Raw genomic sequence first — 15,387 nt, forward strand, 5'->3', positions numbered from 1 at the left:
TTGCATTATATTGGGCATTCTAATTGGGCTAGAAAGTGTTCAATTGAAAGCTACAATAACCCCTCTGATTTTTGTTCTAAAATCTATCTAGGCCCCTTTCAATGTCTGGAGATCAACTCTCTATCGAACCCAAAGTATACTAACACAACTCAGGAAAATGGTGGTTATTGAAAGACCGTTACTTAAATATTGTTAAGTACACTAACACAACTAAGAAAAATGCTGGTTATGGAAAGACCGTTAGTTAAATATTGTTGTTGGTTTTTCTATTGCAGATGGACAATGCAAACGTGGATAATGCAAAATAGATGTTTAATTTCAGACATTTAGAGATTACTTAATTTTTCATTTTGATTAATAAATCAACAGTATGTTAATGTATGGAAAATTATTAAGAAAAAAAATTGAACATGATTGAACAAGTTTAAAACGGATTTAACCTGATGACAACTCACTTAAGTAATTTTTTTCCTCCTGATAACAATTATCATAAGTAAGATCAGGTATACATATATAAAACACACGACAGAAATTGATTTTCTGAAAATCTTACAATCAATGTACTTTTTTTCAATACAATACCATTTTCTTTAAACCAACTTCATACATATTTTTGGTTTTCTAAAGTGCAGTTTTTAACATTTTAAATTTATGTTTTCAACGTTACTAAGGGCTTATGTGATTGATTTTCCATATCAAACACAGCTGAGCACGTCACAAGCTAATTATATTTATAAGTCCATTTGTCTTTAATTATTTCCAGTCATTGTTTATCATACCTATTCGAATTGAAATTATAGATTGACCATATACAATACAATGCAGGGGCTCTTAAGGATAGCCATCTTTAGAAATTTTAAGCTTTTGGCAAAAATGGTGAGAAGAACATGCACACATAAAAGTAAAGATATGTTCAGGCTTGGTTGTGAGCGTTGTATCAAGTTTGAGAATTAATTATGCAGGTTACAGTGAATTTAAGTGTGCTCTGACGCCAATGGAAGTAATGTTCTGGAAATAAATGGTGATATCAAGCGCACTACACAATACCTTGGGGCCTAGTTCAATTAATTGAAATGAGTTCATTACATATATGGCCAGAATTACTCAAATTTTGCACACTTTGTCCATTTAACATTGTTATTATATCGACAATCAATTGGTCATTTTAGTTAAATATATTTTAATCATTTCAAAATGCACATTTAATTAATAATATAAGAAGTTCAAAATATTTTAAAAGTCACAATTCTTTTCTAAATGTTGTTAAAATTTCAAATGCCTGCCCCAATCAGTAAGCCACAAGGAGATAGATAAATAACCTAAACAAATTATATTAATAACTTAAACAATTTCTGTGATTTCAAATTTACTCATTCCTTTGAATACATAACTTCAAATGAAATAAATAATATAATTATTGTTGTCAATATCAGGGTCCAAGAACCGGATGTAAATCACATTTTCATTAATTTATTTCTCAGTGTTCTTTCAGCACGAAATGATTTTTCTCTAGTGATCAATCACTGATTTTGATTGATGGCATGGGTTTTTTCGTTTTGCAGTTGCACTCATTCACACTGGACTTTTTCAATTTGTAGTAGAGTGTTTTTGCTCTGATATTGTTTGTTGTAGGAAAAGTTAATAGTGGAAATAATTGTGACACCATTTCCCACCCAAATCAGTGTCGTGCTTGCAACTTTTCTGTTTAATGTATATGCAAAGAACATTCGGTTTGGGCAATTTCTCGCTTTACAAATATTTGGGAAAATTCTTTCCCACTAACGAATTTGATTGGTTTGGTTGACTATAGGAAGCTTGAAGGTTCGGTGGCACTGCATAAGTTTCCATGCATTGCTATGTTCTATATTTATAAAATTGTAACTCCATGGAGCATTCTAATTAGGGTTTCGTTCAATACCTCATAGCGAGTGGGGCTGCAATAGAGGATTGAAGTGCGGCCCGGGGTTGTGGTTTACAGGTGATTTGGGTGCCTGACATATTTCAAAATCACAAAACCTTCGAACAAAGGCAGTCTCTCGGTTTGATGGGCTATGAAAGCTGGTGAACACTGTTTTAAGACAATATTTGAGATAATTATTGGGTAAATTGCTTTGAGACAAAAAAAAACTTGTGCATTGTTGTGTATTGTCTTAAATATTGTCTTTAATCAGGTGTCTAAAAAATTATTGTCTTAAAAATTATTGTTTTAAATATTATTGTCTTAAAAAATTGTCTCTATAAAAACAATATATAAGACAAGCATTATTGTCTCTTACTAGACAATTTCATTCTTGTCTCTCTAGAGACAAAAATCTGATTAGAGACAATATGTCTTCAATACTAGCTATTGTCTTTATAGACACAATAAAATTTTTATTTAAACATATAAATTTTTTAATTAAAAATAAACTACAAAATAGTTGATTAATTAATGTTTTAATGTTAGCTCATAGTGGAATGGAATGACCAACCTCCTACTTGTAAGAAAGACTCTCTTCCATTCAGCTAGCACACTTTAAAGAATTACATGAAGAGTTATGGCAACAACTACATTTATAGCCATTGATTTAAAAAATGAAAAAAAATAAAAATAAAAAAGTCTGATACATGATGTATAATCTTTATAAAAACTATAATCATGGAGACCATATTTTTAGCTTATTAAAAGTAGAAATTTCCCCAAAAGGTGCAAAGAGAGGCCGACTATATCTCTAACAAAAAATTTCAAAATCTTCTATTAGTATAGAGTTAAATGTTCATGTATACACACTATCTTGTTACAGTGGCTTATCCCTATGTTGGGATTTCATTCAATGTTAAGACTTCTTTTTCTTCATCCTTTTCTCCACACATGGATGTGTCTATTATCGTTTATATGCACCCATATAAAATTCTATCATAAAATGTCTTGATTTCCAAACTTAAAAGAAACAGAATTATGATTTGTGTATCCACAATCTGTGATTTAGTCATTATAAAAGAAAAATTAATGAAATGGAAGTGGATATATTCTCTTGCACCTTTACAATCAGTTCTCCCTACTTTAAAGGTTAATAGACGTGGAGCATGTTTTTCCTTTGAATTTTAATTTGGATAGATTCATGAATCAATCCTAGCTCCACAATTTTTCAGGGTCCTCTATGGCTTGCGAGTTCCACACAAGGCATTTTTTGTGAAAGTGAAGAGTAGTGATGACCAAGAACATGTGCTAAAAACATCATCTATGTTGCTACTAATTGCAAAGGTATATCATGATAATAAAAAGAAAACAACACGTGTTTTATTAAACAAGTGGATGTTGATTATAAAAAGGAGAGGATGACATAAAGGAAGATAAACTACTCTTCAGTAGCCAGTGTCAAGAAACCATAGTGCACACTAAACAAAATAGATAAGAATAACATGTGAAAAGTTGCAAACTATGAACTGTAAAGCAAAACGTCAAAGAACTACTTACCCCAATTGCTCCAGTTGGATCTATGCACCAATACAGAGTACCTGCAAGAATAGAAGCAATTAGAGCAATTTTGTTCGTGATCGCATCAAAGACATGATCTTGAGCATATGCCTTCACAATCTCATTAGTCAAACTTCGAGAATACATTATGAGGAACAACTTCACAAAAGTAACTGAAACCATAATTCCAACCACCCAATGCCATTTGTAAGCATCTAAAGAGAAGCAATCCTCCTATGGAAATTTGGAAAAAGAGTTGACAAAAGTTAATTCCTTGTATGCAAATTGGAAAAATAGTCTCTCTCTCAAAATAAAATACACAAAATTCTTAGCATAAGGTCCACGATAGAGAAATCAACAGTATGATATGAAGCATGGAGAAGAAAATCCATGGCTAATATGAGATCAATATCAGGGTAAATTTTAAGACAAGGAGTAGAATTATTACTATGCAAAAAGACAACAAGAGTATGTAAAATGATTTATTAAAAAAAACTGTAAGACTTAGCGTATAAGTAGGTCCTAAGAAAGGTGCATGGGTTTTTGGTGTTTGGGTGTTGCAAGCCCATACTTCCTTTTAATACATATTCGTAACATTATTATTTGTAAATAAACGGGTACTTTCATCTGTTGATGTCAAGATAGTAGGGTTTCTACTAATGGCCATACAAGAAAACAAGTGACCAAGCTTTTAATCTATGTTTGAAAAATAGAAAGAATTTTTTCCAGATATCAGAGAATATATAAAACCATAAATGCAAGCTTTGAAAACTTAGTTTTCCTGTGAGATATTATAGAAATTTCAAGTGTAAAAAGAAAATGTCCAAATAGCTATTCTAATTTGACAATGATAATGCAAAATTCAGAGTATCTTACAGTGCACTTAGGCTCACAAAACCTCTCTCGTAGTGAAATGGCATAATGTTTGACATACACAATCAAGAGAATATAAATTCTATTAATGTCTAAAATGGAGCGCCAAAGAATCCTTGTTCATTGTAAGGGAGGTTATTCTTTAATGCAATTAATACATTGTACAAGTAGAAATATAGCACAATACAGAAGTAATGAAGCAAAAGGATGAAGCCTAACAAACAAATAAAAGTATGATTTGGTAGCTTTTGCTGTCATTCGAGTGAGGCGAGGAGGAGTAGATTTGAGTAAAAGAGTGAAATGTTGTCGCTGCTCAGTTGAAGGATGCACCCTTTTGGCCCAAGGAAGATCTATAAATAAGAGGTAACTCATACTCCCTCAAGGCATCAATATAGCTCACATATATGAGGTAGACATCTCTGTTATCCGAGGGAGACGACTTGCATATCTAAGGCAGGTATCTTGCATATTTGAGGCATGGTTTCTCATATATATAAGGTATAGAACTCACACACTGAGGCAACGAAGTCTGAGGCAGCCATTGAAGGGAAACCTGAGACAACAAAAATTAGAAGTCTGAGGCAATGAAAAAGGGTAACTGTGATAGAGAAAATTTTGAGATATAAGGCAACCAGCGAAGGGCATATTCTAAGCTATGAAGTGTCATCTATGAGGCTAGGTGGCTAGCATTTGAGGCAAGAAAACGGTATGTTTTTGGGCCAGATTGACTTGACTAGGAGGATGGACCATGGACTAGGTTTGACCTAGTTGTTGACTTAGATGTATCTCTGTTGAATTGAAGAATTCTCTATTGAAAAGGTTGCTAATTGTTTCCCCATGTGGGTTTTCTTAGGGTAAATCTTTGTGTTCGTTGTGTGGTTTTCTCTTTATGGTCCTAGTGTCTTATTTTTTATATGATTCATGTATTATGTGTAATTTTATTAATGATGAAATGATGAATAAGAATGTGAAAAATAATTAAATCATCAAAAGAAATTATAAATATATAAGACTCTTATAAAATCAACAACTATCACATTGCACGTGAGAAGTAAATAAGAATGAGGTTGTTATCCATATGAAGTCCTTCCCCTTTGTTGTAATATGGAATATTGAGGAATTTGCAGTTATAACTACAAATTTGGTATGACAGATGTTATTGCTTCCTTATTTGTGAGTTGAATGTTATAATGTGAAAACTGGATGGGTTGTTCATTCATTAGAAGGCTCGCTACCTAATCGAGTTTCCTTATAATCTCATGTTATAATTTTCGTTCATAATTCTGTGGTTGCACATTATCTTTCGGCTACATATTCATAATGTCAATGGCACATCTTACAAAAGGACCCTCATATAATCTCATTAACCTAAAGCATATACATGGACTAATCACGATACATCAGTGCATGGATTGAATACAACTTCTCCATATAAATTAAAATCCTCTTTGTTTGTATTACTTGGCTTCATACCCCTTGGTTTATCCTCTGCTAGAAAAGAATCTTTAGGAATTGGAGAGATGTCAATATAGAAAGACAACCCTACGAGCATCTGCCTTCTTCCTACTGTAATTCTAGAGGGTAAGGACATGCAGTGATAGGGTCAAGGAGGGACAGGTAGCTCGGGATATGGTTTACAGAGAAGAAATGCTACATCATCGAGTACCCTATGTCTTTTCTATCTTGATTTATTAAAATATAATTCCAATCTTAATTTCATTTGAAATTTCAAGTTTCCTACTAATTTCATAAACTTCCACCATGTTTGAGATACAGTTCTCTGTTGATTCCTGCTGTAATTCCACATGGTAAGGAAGGGTAGTGATAGGGTCAATGAGGGATAGGCAACTCAGGATATGGTAGTCAGAGCAGAAAGACTGCATCACAGAGTAGCTTATTCCCTTTCTATCTTGATTTATTAAGATAAAATTTCAATCTTAATTTCATTTGAAATTTCAAGTTTGCTACTAGTTTCATAAATTTCCAGCATGTTTGGGATACAGTTCTCTGTTGTGGTCCATTCATAAGAGAGGTCTTTAGAAGCACCATTTATAAATAATTCAATGCTTCCATAGCTTAAGACTCTTTTTTACAAATATTCTTTCATTGGGTATTGTGAAAAACAAAAATCGTGAAGGAAAAGATGAAATTTTTTAACAAATGCCCACTTCCATAAAAACGATGTTCCACCTAAATTTGAGGATTGCTTAAAACTAATTTTCTAACTTTGAAACAGAACATGCTAATTTGTTTGGAAACAATATATCGCAAATTACTTCAAAATATGAAGGCAAAGATTGCAGGTATAAAATTTATGCCAATACCATGCATATAATGATGTTTAAGACAATTGAATTATTAGTTCTGAAATCATATCCTTCATAATTTAACATCGCATTACTCTATTTTCAAATAAGTTTGCACTTCCTATCTTCTAAAATCAGGAATAGTTTTAGTTATGAAATAATGTTCATCTGCTAGACTTAATCCTATCATAGCATGTATCCATATGTTTTTTTGCATCACATATGTTCTTGAAGATTGACATACACAACAAAATGCATAGGCAGGAAGTAGTATACCTTGACCAGAATTGGATGCAAGACTTATCTTTGTGCACTTGCATGTGATCACCATCAAACTTGCACTCAGAGTAATTTCTTTCCCTTTCATCTAAAACATGGGACAAAATGATCAGGATGCAGAAAAATCCAATATATAGTGCAACAAAGTTAAAACTAAGAATTTATGCATTATAAGTTTTTATAAACACAGTTTGTATTCGGGCAATAGAAAACAAACATTCTTTACATAAATGTTGCATACAAAAGGCCTTATTTCCAAGGGGAAGGTAGAAATCTCCATAGTAATATTACTATCAGGAGTGACCACTGAAGGCATATTACACTTTGATACCAACTTTCAAGTTATGCCTTTCAAGAAAATGGGAAAAAGATTAATTATCTTTGTAGAAGAAGGTGGGATGTTGTTTCCAACAGAATTCTTTAATTAGCAACTTCACATGGAAACTTGTACAATGTGATTCCATTCTAAATGTGGACCACAAGGTGAGGATCAAAAGATAATATTGCTAATCCACATAGACATTAACAACTACCCTATGTAGTTCCCTATACATATAGACATATGATTGAATTTGAGAGAAAAATTACATCCACGCAATCTGCTTTGTTAAGGACTAGCATCAAGGACGCTAGGATTGTCCACATTTGATGTTTCGTAGACTAGTTGGTATTGTACATGCTAGTCAATCCAGTATTGGCATGCCCTCATTGAATTTGTAATGCACAACGATAGATGTAACAACAGATTGTGTGTGTATTCGATATCTATGCCTTGTGAGATAGCATCTATTTTTGGTCCCAAAAGAATGCCCCCTAAGACATCTAGAAAATCACAGCTTACTACTATGTTGCTAATTGTTTTCACCAAAAGAAGAATTTTTTTCCTTTCGAATTTATGTTATATTACTCTAACTAACTACACAATAAAACTACTAGTAAACATTATATATGTACATCAGAATTGGTAGATATTATTCTGTATCTCTACATGAAAATTGTAGAGACAAAACAATCCATATGTCATAACAATATTAACATATATAATCACACTAGCCATAAATAGAAAATAGGAAATAGTAGCAGTATATAGCAAAAATTAGCTACAATATTGGCTAAATTAAGAAATAAAGGTTTATGTCTTACAAATTCCCAAGTAGTGTCAATAGAATTTATTGGCTTAGAGTGCTGACACTTGACCGACTTTCCTACCACAAGGTCCTGATGAAGCTTTGCAAAGATAATATATTAACTCAAACAAAAATATAATAAGATTGCATTTAGTATGATAACGAGCAACATGTCTTGTTTAAAATAGAAGAAAAACCTTTAAATGGAGCTAGAGAAAGAAAAACTAATGAAAATGGTTAACATCCACCAAAACATAAATGACTGAATGAAAGACATATTTATCAGTTTTGATGGGTCAAAGGAAGTGCTGATAGGTATCATTCATATCGAAGATCGATGGAAGATCCAAAACAAACCTGGCACAGATATCAAACATAATGACCGTGTAGATTTAAGCATACATTTTTTAAATCTACACAAGCAGCCATCATGTCCCGAGCATCCGGGTGAATCTCATCAAGAATAGAATTTTCTCCCAACCCAATCCTGAGATCTACAAATATGGATTTTGAAAAAGAGATTGGTTGGAAAAGAATATATTCGTACAAACCAAACACCATGATCTGATGAAATAAACACCATCTTAGCCTCCTGATTAGTACAAAGTAAAATGAAGTTAATTGTTACATAAGTGAGGTCTGTTCTAGAGAGATTGGGGATGAAGGATTGGGTATCCCTTCTACATCTTTGTGACTAAGGATCTTTCTTCTTTGTGGTATTCCTAGATAGTTGTTATAGACATTTTTGTGCCTTACAGCATGGAGCATGAAATGTCAATAATCTGAGGGATCCAAAGTCCCTAAACATGTTGTTCTTACCCTTAGAGGAACAAGGTCAGCAAACCACAACACTACAAATCAGTTCTCCACTGAAAAACACTAAAAAACAGGTCAATTTTGGATCATGTCAACTGCTCCCCTGAGCACCTGCGCTGAATGTCAACTTCTCCATGGTGTACCTGCGCTGCATTGCAAGTACAACAAAGGCTACCTGCGCTGGGCGTACTTTGACATGTGGAGGAATCTTTTCTCAATGTGTCAGTGCCCAGGAAGCTTCCAAAATGACACTTGGATCAGAAGATTCGCCTAATGATGAGTAAAGAGGTTCTAAAACTCCAAGTGGAAGGTAGAGACTCCGAGTGGACTCAAGGACTGAAGAACAACTGGAGTTGAAGAGGACAACAAGTCACACATCAAGCTGACTTATCTTCACTCCAAAACTCTATATAAGGATCTCATCCCATGGGATCTGGGGGCGGAATTTTGTGCAAAGAATTGTTGTTGGTTTACAGTTGAGCGTATTGGGTGATTGCTTGAGTGAGTTGAAGAGGAGATTTCTTTCCGTCGGGAAGGTGATGCTGGATTGGACCTCTTATGGTTGTATCACCGCCTGAACCTTACTTTCTTCCATTAATAAAGCATTTTAGGTTCTTCTATTCGCATGTGTTTCAATGGTGTATTGTCTTACTTGCGTATTTGATTTATGCTAATCCTTGAATCAATTATGAATGCATGTTTCTTGTAGTTTCCTTTTCTCGTCTTGTTTGCAGGATCTTGTGTAGTTGGGCCCGTGAGAAGACTTGGAGCTGGGAGCAAGCGGCAAAGAGAGAAGATTGGATCGACCATTTGCGCAAGACATCGGTAAGTGGATCTCTTCCTTTCCTCTTTTGCATGTCATAAAGAAGTAATCTTAGATAGCTTTGCTTCGGCTGTTGCTAAGGAACTATCACCCTTAGAGTGGGATAGGGTCATTCCGTGTTGGATACTTTTCCCCACAAAAGACTGGCGACTCCACTGGGGAACGTGTCTTGTTGGTAGCTTGTGTTTCTTGCTATTCATTTCCTAAATGAAGGGAGTACCAAATCGAACTACATTCGAATCCTTCGAATGCAAAGTAGAGGGCAGCTACTCTAGCTCAGTGCTGGGCATGTTTATGATTTGAAGAGCTGATCCACAAGGACTCTTTTTAGCTCTTTGTGATAGTGTTCATCTTCCTTAATCATCCTCTAGTGTATACTTGGCTGATAGCCTCTGATTTGGCCAAAAACCATTGATTTTTGAGCAAACTGTGACCTGGGATCTGAGAGAGATGAGAGTTGTCTCTTCAGTGCAGGTGCAGCAAAGGCTACCTGCGCTGCAACGCAGGTCCCGAAGGGGCTACCTACGCTGCATGTCAGATTGACAGTGCAGTACCTGCGCTGATCCAGTTTTGCCTTGTGCAACTGGGATTCCCTACTGTCTGTTGCCCAGTTTTCAATATTGTTTTTGCAGCCTGTTGTCAACCTGTATACCCAGCTGAAACTACCTTTCTTTGCCTTCATTCCACCTCAGTTGTATGAGGAAACCATGATTGTTCTTATTGTATTTCTTGCTTTCATTCACAGTTTCCCATAGCGAAAGTGAACTAGTCTTGCTGTGACCTCTTGGATCTAGGCCTGTAAGAAAGTGTCGTTGTGATTCTAAGAGCTAGTTTATTGCTGTTCATAGCTGCTTGAACATTTTCTTTCGTTATATGGTTCGAATTTCAGTATTTCTTGTGTTGAAACGAGTGAATCTTAAGGTGTTCCTTTGATTATTGGACAAAAACTTGTTTGCTTTCGCTTGAAACTGAATTCGAAATTATACAACAGCTTTCTTTTTGTAATACATCAACCTTAAGGAAGAAGAAAATAAATACTTGCATTTTGCATGTGCATTTTGACAGTTTGCATGTCGATTTAGGAAAGTGCATCAGTGTGTGCTCTATGATCTGTTCGAAAAGATGATGTCTTTCTTTTCCCTCAGTAGTTAAGATTTCATAAGTTGAAAGAATTGAAAAAGCTTGCTTATCATTCTTAGACTGCATTTAGGAGTTTGTATCATACATCACGTGGTGATCCATAAAGGCAAACTGCTAAGCAAGATCAACCTAAAAAGAACTGAATTTATCTAACAACGCTTTGAAACATAACGAAACACAGTAGAGGTCTAGGTAGAGACGTGAACCGGCGTCGTTAAACATAGTGACTGTCGATCTCTACGAAGGTGGGTGATTCCTCCTGAGGGACGATAGCACTAATACGGACTTGTGCCCCCGCGTACCGTCGCGTATATTGGGGGACCCCTATAGGAACAAAGCCTTTATCCATAGGAAGCTGTGTCGGCCGCCCTACTGATCGCGATGCAGTGAACACAGCATTCACGAAGATCGACCACTCGTACCGTAAAACGTATTCTATGGTTTCGCGAAAGGTTTGGCACACCCTCTGCCTAGAACTCCAGAGTAGTTTCTTTTGGCCTTTTTCAAACTCTATAACTGAAAAAGTCCATCCGAGCATTTGTCACTTCGGGCTCGTTAATACATCGAAGGAGACTAGAGTCATCTTTAGCTTTTTCTCGACTCTTAAAACATGAAAAAGCAAGTTGTGTCTTAAAAAGCGTCTAAAATTAATTCAATTCAAAAACACATTTTACCCTGTGCATTGTTGGTTGATCAAGTAATCCGAAACCGTGGAAGAAAGTCAATCGATGAACCGTCGTTCGCGGAGGCGTACGAGTCAACCGTCTTTGTCTCCGGAATCGAAAACAACCCGGGCAAAGCGATCTCGTTCAACTGGTTCCAAATCTCCTGTCAAAGTTAGAACAAGTGTTCCGACGACATCTGAGGTTCCGGTTACTCCAAACATTTCTGGAAACCCTACCCCTATTGAAGAAGTTCAACAACCCCAGAAGGACAGTAACACTGATCCTAGTCTGATAGCAAATACTTGTGTTACTGAATCAGTTCCATCAGTGATCGGTTCAGAGAGTCTTGCTCCTCAAACAACTGTCGCTGTCGAAACAACCCCTTCTTCGGCACCATAAATATTCTATGGACCTGACGGTCTTCCTCTTCCACCCGGTCTGATCACAATAGAAGAAATTGTCGAAGATCCGCAAGCAACTACTCCAACACATTTTGGAGCAGGGATCACTCTACTTCCTACAGCATCAGAAGCTAGCCTATCACCCAGAGAAGTTCCTGAAGAATCACTAGGAAATCTACTAGATAGACTCAAAATGTCTGAACAACCGTCAACATCTAGGACTGTGCCAAATGACACAGCGATAGCAGAACTCCCTGCAGTCATTCCAACAATGTTCGCCGGCATACCATCTGTCCCTAACTCTCAACAGCTGGAAGGGGTCCCTTCGGGGGCCATGACGACAGTATGGTCTGTTCCTGTTTGTTCTCCCAAGATAATACCCGGTAACTCCTATGTTGGAACTCAACAAATTGATCCTTTCGGAAATCAGTTTGGGCAATCCGGTCCTCAAGGTGTAATAAATCCTCTTGGTTCCGGACCACCACCGTATGGGGGGCAATATGCTTTTTCATTACCCCCTCCGGGGGGTTACCCATACGGGAGTTCACAACCATATTCACGTTATACTGGAATAACTACAAGTGGTTGGATACCTATGCTACCCCAGCAACCAAGAGTTGTGTATTCTATGCAACAACAAATGCCTGTGACGAACATCCCGACGACACCAGCGATTGTAGCCGTGTCGCAAGTTCAGAAGGTGCCTGTTGTATGTCAACCTCAGTTTCCTCAGGTTGTAATGCAACAGCCCCTTGACCCTGCGACTCAACCACAATCGCCGGCTGGCGGGGCGGCACAAGCACAAATGGGTACCATTACCCCTCATCTTGGTCCAGTGGTTAGTATAGCACAACAACCCATGGCATCACAACCATGGTTGGTGCAGTATCAACAACCACAATTCCAGCAAGTGTACCAAGGTACCGAGCAGCAGATTTTTGCGAACAGTGGACAACCGTACATACAAAACGGTCTAAACCAACCACTTTACAGTGGGGTAGTCCACCAACCGTATCAATCATACCAGCATCAAATACATTATGCCGGTATGCAAAGACCAACTGCTCAGGCGATCCCATCGTATCCTAGGTACGCTTCGCCTAATCTGAGTCAACAGCTGCCATTCGTGGCAACTCTAGAGTTACCCGATTTACATCGGTTGACGAACGATCCGATTGCTTATGCCCCTTGGTGGCCAGCGATTCCTCACAAACTTCCCTCGGACATTCCTAAATTCAATGGAAATCCAGGTGAAGACCCGTCGAATCACGTCATGACCTTTCATCTGTGGTGTTCATCGAACACTCTGAACGATGATTCGATAAGACTTCGCCTCTTCCAGAGGACATTGACAGGTCCGGCGGCTAAATGGTATATAGAATTGCCAAGAGCCTCTTTCGACAATTTCAGCTCCTTAGCCACGACTTTCTTAACCCATTTTCAATTACCTATCAGGTATGAAACAGGAACTGAGATACTGACCAACTTCAAACAGACGACAGCTACTCACATATCTGATCATATACATGAGTGGCGTCGCCGTCGTAGGATGGTTAAAACATACGTTCCTGATCAGCTATTAGCCGAATGGTTTATAAAGTCATTACTTCCGGCTATAACGGAAGATGTGGCCAAGGGAGGAGTCGTAACAGAGGAGCAAGTCATCGCTCGTGCTCAATATTTGGACTTGGTATATACTCAGTCTGGCACGCTCTACGACAAAATACCTGATGCCCCCAGACCTGAATTTTCAATTCCTCCCCCTCCTAAATCGAATATTGACTCTCATGCCAGAGATGGCGTGATTGGCACTGCAAGCGTGAAGTCGAAAAAGAAGACTTCAGATCGAAATTCCCATTAAGAGATTCTTGCTTCGGAAGTAAATGCCATATCAGCAGATAAAGGCAAAGAAACCAATCAACCAGGAAGCAAGAAGAAGCAAAACAAAGGGAAGAAGAAGCAACAGGGCGATCAGTCACCTGAAAAAACTTCTTCAAAGCCCCCTGAGAAAGGGAAAAAGAAATGGCCTTGTATGATATGTGACGAAGATCACAAGACAACAGATTGTCCATACAAAGCTGAGCTCAAGAGATTCTTTAAAAGTCCAAAGAACCCAGCTATGTTGACTGATCCATTTCCCAATCCAGGTCAAAATATGGTTGATAGTGGAAATGCTTCCCCGTCGCAAGTGCTAATGTTATCGATCTCCAAGCAGCAGAATGATGCTTTGATTTCGACAAGGAACAAAGATTACGGGAATCCGCAACTGTCAAACGAAAAAGGTAAAGATCAACCTAGTAGTTCGACAACAACTTCGACAGAAGTTCTCCCACCCATAATGCCAGAATTAACGATAAAACCCCCTAAGGGTGTAGTACACAAGTCGACTTTTAATCCTCGTGCCAGAGCGGCGCAGCATTATAACATAGTAGAAGATTTGGCTCAATCGCCATCCGCTATGTCGACTCTAGAAGTACTACAAAATTGTCCATCCCAAAGGCAGGCATTGTTATCGGCAATAGGGGGGGTTGATCCTAAGGATTCCAATCTTGTGTCCTTTGATCACAAAGGGTATGACCCTCAGTTACCAGCTCAACTAGCTTTCCTTATTCAAGTGAAGGCCCTCAACAAAACTGTTCACAGAACAATTATTGACGAGGGGGCATCGACATGTATTATGTCGATGAGCTGCTGGAAAACGCTAGGGTCACCAACCTTGTCGAGATCTTCGACAACACTAAAGGCTTTCGACGGTAGGACATATACCCCTTTCGGTATCCTAAGTAACTTGAAAGTTGAACTAGGTGGAAAAACAGTAGAAATTGATGTTGAAATCATAGATGGGAATCTGGATTACAACATCCTACTGGGAAGACCATGGATTTATGCCATGGCAGCTGTCGTGTCGACTTATTTTAGGAAGATCGCTTTCCCGTTTGAAGGAGGGATTACGGTCGTCGACCAACAGAACTTCCTCCTTAATGGTTCACAAGTTACGGGAAGCATTCCCATGATCCATGAAAGCGACCGTTCAATTCAAGATATAGGAGTAGGCCTGTTGAAAGACCCCACGATGATGGGGACTTTCTCGCTACCAAATCATATGTACATAGGAAATGTACCATTGGTGGCTACCTGCAACATGATATCTTCCACGAAGGTCGCAAAAGACAAAGTCGTCATGGATCGGGCAATGGTCTTGCACCCGAGCCCAATCGAAATATTGTAGCAATCAATGTTTCAGGCATGGGAGGCGAGCCCAAATCAATGCTCGTCAAGCATTTGGGTAGATAGGTCAGGAGAATGTGGTACCCCTTTGGATCCTTGGTCACGAGTGCATGCAAGTGACGAAGGAATCCTGCAATCGATGTGGATTGAGGGGGCACCATGGGATGATAACCACCATCGTTCCCTTCCTAAGGAAGATACTCAAGGCGACCTGTATCACCCTTCAGTATTTGAATTCCTAACGAATACTGTAAATACGGTGGACTCTGAGA

The sequence above is a fragment of the Pinus tabuliformis genome, chromosome 8 (assembly GCF_031772625.1).
Source record: "Pinus tabuliformis cultivar Carrire ecotype Pingquan chromosome 8, CPIR1, whole genome shotgun sequence".
Taxonomy (NCBI): domain Eukaryota; kingdom Viridiplantae; phylum Streptophyta; class Pinopsida; order Pinales; family Pinaceae; genus Pinus; species Pinus tabuliformis.